General features: G+C 37.6%; 1 long non-coding RNA gene across 1 annotated transcript in view; it reads left to right on the plus strand.

The window, feature by feature from the left end:
- LOC141568522 (uncharacterized) overlaps positions 1-8072 on the plus strand; it is a 77080-nt gene extending 69008 nt beyond the window's left edge. Inside the window, exons 3-4 of the long non-coding RNA XR_012491677.1 lie at positions 7734-7841; positions 7927-8072. This is a non-coding gene — a long non-coding RNA (uncharacterized LOC141568522). The remainder of the gene's footprint in view (positions 1-7733; positions 7842-7926) is intronic.
- The last annotated feature ends 892 nt before the right edge of the window (positions 8073-8964 follow it).

Raw genomic sequence — 8964 nt, forward strand, 5'->3', positions numbered from 1 at the left:
CCTTCCCAATGTAGACATGAGAATTTTCTGATGCTCTTTCATGCCAATCTGGGAGCATGGGACATTAATGCCTTCATTGATATTCTGCTAATGCTAAACCAAACTTGCATAGGTCTTTAGGTCTTCACTGTTCTTAAATCCCCAATCTGGGTGATTTTTTATCCTTACTTCACCCCCAACCCCTAAGGTTTTAATCTAGGGTAGAAACAGGAGTGTACTTCACAGAGTTCCACGTGGGTATATAAATATTAGTTTCTTCTCTCTTTTCTTATTTACCACCCCCCCCGCCCACAAATTTTACTTCCCCTCTAGTTAAGTGGAAAAGATTGGCTCTCTCTGAGCTCAGATTTTTCTGCTTATTATTTAAGACTTAAACGTTATGTCCTTCATATGGCTCTTTATCCTCAAAATTCAGGATCTCACAATTCAAAAGCCTTTCCATCAGAGAATTTGTACTGTGTATTTCAAAATTCTATTTTGGAGCGAGAAGCTAACTCTCTTCTTTCTTTGTATAGGTGCTATAACAATCCAGCTCTGAGTGGGGTAGTGTAGAATGCTCTCACTGGGGCCTGAATGCAGGACAGGGGCATGCTTATTATTTCAAAATATTATCCCACCCCAGCAACATTCTTAAACATCCAGATTGCTTCAGTCTCCTGTATTCTTCAATAAGAACATCACCTCTTAGCTTGTTTTACTGTGTTATTGATGCCTCTTTCTGGACTCCCTTTTCCCCCCTCCCACTCTTATTGGAAATGAAATGTAACAGTTCTATATAAGAAATGTTGTTCCAGTTGGCCCTTTCTTCCATATCCTTTTGTCACCAGTTCAATAAAGCTTTCATTAACTCTCTTTTGGATTACTTCAACAGAATTTTAATAGGTATGCCTGCTAATAATTTCTAATCACTCTAGCCCATCCTCCAGCTTACTGTCAATGTTTCCATAAGACAAACTTGACTATTTTATTCTTGTTTAAAAACCTCTGTTGGACAACACTGAAAAAAATCCAAATTTCTGAATTTGGCATGGAAATTCTTTTATACCGTGTTTCCCTGAAAATAAGACCTAGCCGGACCATCAGCTCTAATGCATCTTTTGGAGCAAAAATTAATATAAGACCCAGTCTTATTTTACTATAAGACCCAGTCTTTAATATGATATGATATGATATAATATAATATAAATATAATATTAATATAATATAATACCGGGTCATATTAATTTTTGCTCCAAAAGATGCATTAGAGCTGATGGTCCAGCTAGGTCTTATTTTCGGAGAAACATGGTAATATGACTTCAACTTACATATTTGCACATATATTTCTTTGCTCTCCATGTTACAGTTCTCTCAATATTGAATTCCTCTGTTCCCTAGAACACTGGGCTCTTTCATGACTCGGTGCTTTGGGGAACACCTTTTACTAGGAATGCCTTATTTTTAGCCTCTACCCTCTATCTCCCTATTTTAATAAAACACTAGAATTCTTCAGAATTCAAATATACCTATCATTGCACTTATGCTCTGTTTTAAATACCTGATTATTTTACTCTAAATCTGTTTAAACCATTAATACATCAGGATGGGTTCCTTTTTTGTCTTTTTACTATTATGTTCCTAATACTAATTACAGTGTCTGCTCCATAAATATGCATTAAATGAACAAATATAGGGCCTCCAATGTCCTATATTACTTTGTTTCTAGTTATCTTTTTTAATTTAAATTTTTTATATTAGTTTCAGGTGTATAAAACAACATAATGATTAGACATTTACACCCCTCACAAAGGGATAACCCCCTCAAGTCTACTACGCATCTGTCACCGTACATAGCTATTACAATACCATTGACTATATTCCCTATGCTGTACTTTAAATCCTATATGTGTATGTGTATGTGTGTGTGTGTGTGTGTGTGTATGTAATTATAGTTGAGATTCAATATTCTTCTATTTCAGCTTTAGTCATACAGCATAGTCGTCAGACATCTACACAATCTATGAAGTGATCCCCCCGATAAGTCCAGTGCTCAACTGGTACCCTACATGATCTTTACAACATTATTGATTATGTTCCCCACACTGCATTTCATTCATCATCTCCCCCATCTCCCAAACCCCCTCCCATCTAGCAACCATCAGTTTTTTTCTCTGTATCTCTAAGTCTATTTCTGTTGTGTTTGCTCATTTATTCTGTTCTTTAGATTTCATATATAAGTGACATCACATTGTATTTGTCTTTCTCAGTCTGACTTATTTCACTTAGTATAATATTCTCTAGGTCCATCCATGTTGTTACAAATGGTAAAATTTCATTCTTTTCTATGGCAGAGTAATACTCCATTGTATAAATGTACGACAATTTCTTTATCCAATTGTTTGTTTCTATTTATCTTTTAACATTGTCTTATATTGTTATCTCTTAACCAATTAGTATCTCCTAGTAGATTTATAATTTTTTTAAAATAATTTTTAATTATTCAATTATAAATGCATATAATATTATATTTCATAAAGAAATGGAAAGACATTCCGTGCTCATGTATTGGAAGAATCAACATAGTTAAAATGGCCATATTACCCAAAGCAATATACAGATTTTATGCAATACCCATCAAATTCCCAATGGCATTTTTTAAAGAAATAGAACAAAAAATCATCATGTTTGTTTGAAACCACAAAAGACGCCAAATAGCCAAAGCAATCTTAAGAAAAAAGAACAATGCTGGAGGTATCACACTCCCTGACTTTAGCTTGTACTACAGGGCTACAGTAATCAACACAGCATGGTACGGGCAGAAAAACAGACCTGTAGACCAATGGAATAGAACTGAGAACTCAGAAATAAAACCACATAAATATGGACAGATAACTTTTGACAAAGAAGTTAAAAACATACAATGGAGAAAAGACAGCCTCTTCAATAAATGGTGCTAGGAGAATTGGAAAGCCACGTGCAAAAGAATGAAACTGACTGCTATCTGTCACCATGTACCAAAATTAATTCAAAATGGATCAAAGGCTTAAGCATAAGACCAGAAACAATCAACTGCATAGAAGAAAACATCGGTACTAAACTTATGGACCTTGGGTTCAAAGAGCATTTTATGAATTTGACTCCAAAGGCAATGGAAGTAAAAGCTAAAATAAATGAATGGGACTATATGAAACTTAAAAGCTTCTGCACAGCAAAAGAAACCATCGACAACATAAAGAAGCAACCAACTGAATGGGAGAAGATTTTTGCAAACAGTGCCTCCGATAAGGGGCTAATATCCAAAATATACAAGGAACGCATGAAACTCAACAACAAAAACAAACAAACAACCCAATTGAAAAATGGGCAGAGGACCTGAAGAGACATTTCTCCAAAGAGGACATACAAATGGCAAATAGACATATGAAAAAATGCTCAACATCACTAATCATCAGACAAATGCAAATAAAAAACACAATGAGATATTACCTCACCCCCATCAGAATGGCTATCATCAACAAGACAAATAGTAACAACTGTTGGAAAGGCTGTGGAGAAAAAGGAACCCTCATACACTGTTTGTGGGAATGCAGACTGGTGCAGCCGCTATAGAAGGCAGTGTGGAGATTCCTCAAAAAATTAAGAATAGAATTACCATATGACCCAGCAATCCCTCTCCTGGATATCTACCCAAAAAATCTGAAAACATTTATACATAAAGACATGTGTGCTCCAATGTTCATTGCAGCTTTGTTTACAGTGGCCAAGACATGGAAACAACCAAAATGTCCTTTGATAGATGAATGGATAAAGAAGTTGTGGTATATATACACAATGGAATATTATTTGGTGGTAAGAAAAGAAGAAATAGGACCATTTGTGACAACATGGATGGATCTTGAGATTATAATGCTAAGTGAAATAAGTCAGACAGAAAAAGCAGAGAACCATATGAGTTCACTGTTATCACTGACATTTGGTATATAACCAAAAACAACAAAAGAACAAGACAAACAAATGAGAAATAAAAACTCATAGACACAGACAATAGTTTAGTGGTTACCAGAGGGCAAGGGGGGAGGGTGGTAGATAAGGGTAAAGGGGATCAAATATATGGTGATGGAAGGAGAACTGACTCTGGGTGGTGAACATGCAATGGGATTTATAGATAATGTAATACAGAATTATACACCTGAAATCTGTAACTTTACTAACAATTGTCACCCTAATAAACTTTAATTAAAAAATATTGTATTTATTTCAGGTGTACAACACAGTGGGATTAGACATTTATAAAACTTACAAAGTGATCACCCTGATAAATCCAGTAACCATCTGAAACCATAAATAGTTATTACAATACTAATGTCTGTATTTCCTATGCTGTATTCTACATCCTCATGACTATTCTATAATTACCAATTTGTATCTCTTAATCCTTTCTTCCCTTCACTCATTTCCCTACCCCCCATCCGGCAACCATCAAAATGATCTCTGCATCTGTATACTTGTTTCTGTTTTGTTTGTTTGTTTATCCTGTTCTCTAGATTCCACATATTAGTGAAATCATATGATATTTGTCTTTCTCTGCCTGACTTACTCTACTCAGCACAATACCCTCTAGGTCCACCCATATTGTTGTAGATGGCAAGATTTCATTCTTTTTATATCTGAGTAATATTCCATTGATGTATCACTTCTTCTTTATTCATTCATCCAGGGATGGACACACAGGTTGCCTCCATATCTTCGCTATTGTAAATAATGCTGCAGTGAACATATGGATGCACAGGTCCCTTCAAATTAGTGTTTTGGGTTTCTTTGGATAAATACTGAAGTAGGATTACTGGGTCCTTCTGTGTCTCTTGTTATATAGCCTTTGTTTTAAAGTCTATTTTGTCTAGGATAAGTATTGCTATCTCATCTTTTTAATTTTTTGTTTTCATCTTCACGAAATATCTTTTTCCATCTCTTTTATTTTCAGTCTCTGTGTGTCTTTTGATCTGAAGTGAGTCTCTTGTAGATAGCATATGTAAGGCTCTTGTTTTCTTATCCATTCAACCATGCTTTTGATTAGAGCATTTACTCATTTAATACATTTAGATTGATAGTAATTTTTGATAGATATGTAATTATTGCTATTTTATTTTTCATATTTTTTATTTTTTCCTCTCCTTCTTCTTAAAGTAGTCCCTCTAACATTCCTTGTAATATTGTCTGAGTGGTGATGAACTCCTTTAGCTTTTTCTTGTCTGGGAAGTTCTTAATCTGTCCTTTGTTTCTAAATGATAGGTTGGTTGATAGAGTAATCTTGGTTGTAGATTTTTACTTTTCATCTTTTTGAATATTTCATGCCAATCTCTTCTGGCCTGCAAAGATTCTGTTGAGAAGTCAGCTGACAATCTCATGGGAACTCCCTTGTAGGTAACTAACTGCTTTTTTCTTGTTGCTTTTAGGATTCTCTCTTTGTCTTTAACCTTTGGCATTTTAATTGTGATGTGTGTTGGTGTTGGCCTCTTTGGGTTTATCTTGTTTGGGACTCTGTGCTTCCTGGGCTTGTATGTCCGTTTCCTTTACCAGGTTAGGGAAGTTTTCTGTCATTATTTCTTCAACTAGGTTTTCAATTCCTTGCTCTCTCTCTTCTCCTTCTGGTACCCCTATAATGCGAATGTTGGTATGCTTGATATTGTCCCAGAGGTCTCTTAAACTCTCCTCAATTTTTTGGATTCTTTTTTCTTCTTGCTATGCTAGTTGGGTGTTTTCTGCTACTTTATCTTCTCCATTGCTGGTTAAATCCTCTGATTCATCTAATCTATTGTTGATTCTTTGTAATATATTCTTCATTTCCATTATTGTATCCTTTATTTCTGACTGGTTCTTTTTTATGGTTTCCATCTCCATTTTTATGAGATCATTGACTATTCTTATAACCAGTGTTTGGAACTCTGATAGATTGTTTATCTCCATTTAGCTTAGTTATTTTTCTGGAGCTTTGTTCTGTTCTTTCATTTGGGACATGTTTCTTTGTCTCCCCATTTTGGTTGCCTCCCTATGTTTGTATTAGGTAGGGCTGCTATGTCTTCTAGTCTTAGTAGAATGGCCTTATGTAGTAGGTATGCTGTGGGGTTCAGTGGAGCAGTCTTTCTGGTCACCTGAGCCATGTACTTCAGCTGTGTCTCTTGTGTGGGTTGTGTGTGCCCTCTTCTTGTAGTTGAACCTTGGTTAATAATTGCATATCAATGAGAAGGACTGACTCTTGGGCTCACTGGTTGTGAGGACCAGGTGTGAGTACAGTAGGAAAATTGTTGTGCAGGGGCTGATCCTACAGAGCAGGATCTGCCTCAACAGGACTCTGGTGCCTGCCCAATCTGCCCTTTGGGTGTGTTGTACTTGGAGATGGCTGGGTGATGCTCCAGCTCATTTTGAAGCTGGCCACTTGGGGCAACAGCCCCAGGGCCACCTTTGGGGGGATCTGCTGTAGGTCTACTTCAGCCACATCCCGTGCCCCACCCAGGATCACCTAGTGGGAGCCAGAAAGAAATCCACAGATGGCTGCCACCCGTGCTGTACTTGGAAGCTCCGTGAGAGACCAAGCCACAAAACAAGGCTGGCTGCCACTAGTGCCGGCTTATGGCTGCTCAGCCAGAGGTATAGGATATGCTCAAGCCAGATGCTGCTTGTCTGGGTTCCGTGAACCTTTGAGAGACCCTAGGAAAGTGCAGCTTGAGCCAAGGCAAGTGGTCTGCACAAAAAAACCCCACTGAAAGCAGCCTGGGTATGCCCAAAAGTTGGGCGGGGCCAGGTCTTAAATCTCCAGGGCGGGGTGAATAAATGGCAGAGGTTCAGAAATGGCGGCAGCCTATGTTCACATGCCAGGAAGGGGGAGAACTCAACAAAGAAACAATAGCTTCCATCAGCTCCCCCGTCCAGAAGAAAGCTGCCTCTCCAGCCCTCATCCTAAGCCAGACAACTCAATTCCCCACCATATGTCCCTGCTGCCTTTCCAGCTGCTGCCCCAGTGCTGGAGCTCAGAGCTAGTGATTCCGTTGGGTAAGTCTGCATACAGTCCCTTTAAGAGCAGCGCCTGTGAGTGCAGCTGCACTGTCTCACTCAGTCACAATCTCCGCTGGTTTTCATAACCAAAAACTATGGGGATTTCTCTCCCCAGCACTGGGACCCCGGCCTGCTGTGGAGCTGGTATATCTCACTCCTTTAGGGGATGGGCGGGGACCCCCACAGCTGAAATAGCCCTCCTGATCTTTAATGGTTATACACAGGTGTGGGACCAGCCCGTTCCACATCTCTGACCTTCGTACCAGTCTGGAGGTGGCTTTTTCTGCAAGTCCTTAGTTGAAAGGGTTCCGTTCAGCTTGCTGTTAGGCGATTCTCAATAATGGTTGTTTTGTAGTTTAGTTGTAATTTTGATGTGGTTGTGAGAGAAGGTAAACACAGCGTTTACCTACTGAGCCATCTTGGTTGTCTCCAATGATATTATTCTTAATGGTGTGTTTGTTTTCTTTTTTCCCCCCACTTCTACTATTTTAGCTTAATTTCAGTGACAAAGCACCATCTGTTGTTGTTGTTTTTCCTTACTTGTATATTTATAATAATACAGACACCAATTTTTAATTACTATATAAACAATTTGTCCTGTTTTTATTTGGTGTAATATAGATCTGCTCAAAATTTCATAGTAAAGTTTTGGGGTTGTAGAATCTATGCTAATTTAAAATAAATGTTCTGTGCATATTTTTCAGGCTAACTCAGAAATTGAAATTCACTTGCCTCTAGAATTTTCTATTGAAGAGTGAAGCAGAGAAGGCTAATTAAATCCTTTTTTTGCAAGCCAATATGGTCATTTCTATGTGAGTATTCCATTAAGCAGAAGGGACATGAGTTTTGTAAGATGTGGTTTCTCCACTGGGTCTTCAACTTCTGCTAACATTGCAGATCAACATGGTGATCTTGGAAGATGATGGTGCCAAGGAGGAAGCAGCCTAATTCTCTGAATCGCCATTTGGAGGAGAGCCTTCCAAAGATTCGGAACATTCCTTTTGGACTTTATAGGAGTAAATAATAAACTTCTAATGTGTTTGGGCCATTTAAAATTTGTGTTTTATTTGTTACATCAGTTTACTTATCTTTAATTAATGTGAAAATCAGAATCTTGAGAAATAATGCTTCTCCAACAATAATTAAAATATGTGGCAGTGGCTTAATAGTTATGATATAGTAAGAAAATACATGTTGAAGGCTGAAAATACAGAGATCTATATTATGTGAGCAACAAAATATTTGGTAAAACTATAATCATTTGGAAGCTGATCAACTACTTACAAAATCCATAGCTCTAGGGTTATAGACACCTGATTGTATGTTGAATGCTTCTTACTGCATTTGGCAAGGTATTACAAAGCAAAACAAGTGTTGGAAGAATTGGCAGTTTGAAAGCAGAAATAAAAGTGGATAGAAAGGTTGTAGAAATTTTGGATCTTGCAGAGTTGGGGAAACTCAAACAGGAACAAATGAAACTGAAAACTACTTTGCACAACAGAGTTATTAAGATTTTCCCAGGTCAATACCCCTAGGACAAAGACCAGAGTATGGGCATTTCCTTCTCAAGGAAACAAAGTATGTCATGGCTTCCAGATAGAAAACCACTGAGTTTTAAGAGAATGTCATGTGAATGAAGAATGAAAGAGATCAGGTAGGCTTGAAAATTATACCCCCAAAAGAAATTTGTTCATGGTTCCTATCACATAGAACTGAATGGAAATAGAAATATCAGAATCTACTAAGATTTTGAGAGATTCTTATTGCCAAGACCCCCACCTCCATGCACCTGGCCTAGGAAAAACCTGTAACTGTAAAAACAATTTTTGGAGTCCCAAACCTGCACCATCAGGAAGCAGGCTCTGCAAGTTGTACAAGCCCCAAAGAGGGCTCACTCCTCAATACTCACAGAGAATAAGGGACAAGGACAAACCT

Source organism: Rhinolophus sinicus, linkage group LG14, assembly GCF_036562045.2.
Source record: "Rhinolophus sinicus isolate RSC01 linkage group LG14, ASM3656204v1, whole genome shotgun sequence".
Lineage (NCBI taxonomy): Eukaryota > Metazoa > Chordata > Mammalia > Chiroptera > Rhinolophidae > Rhinolophus > Rhinolophus sinicus.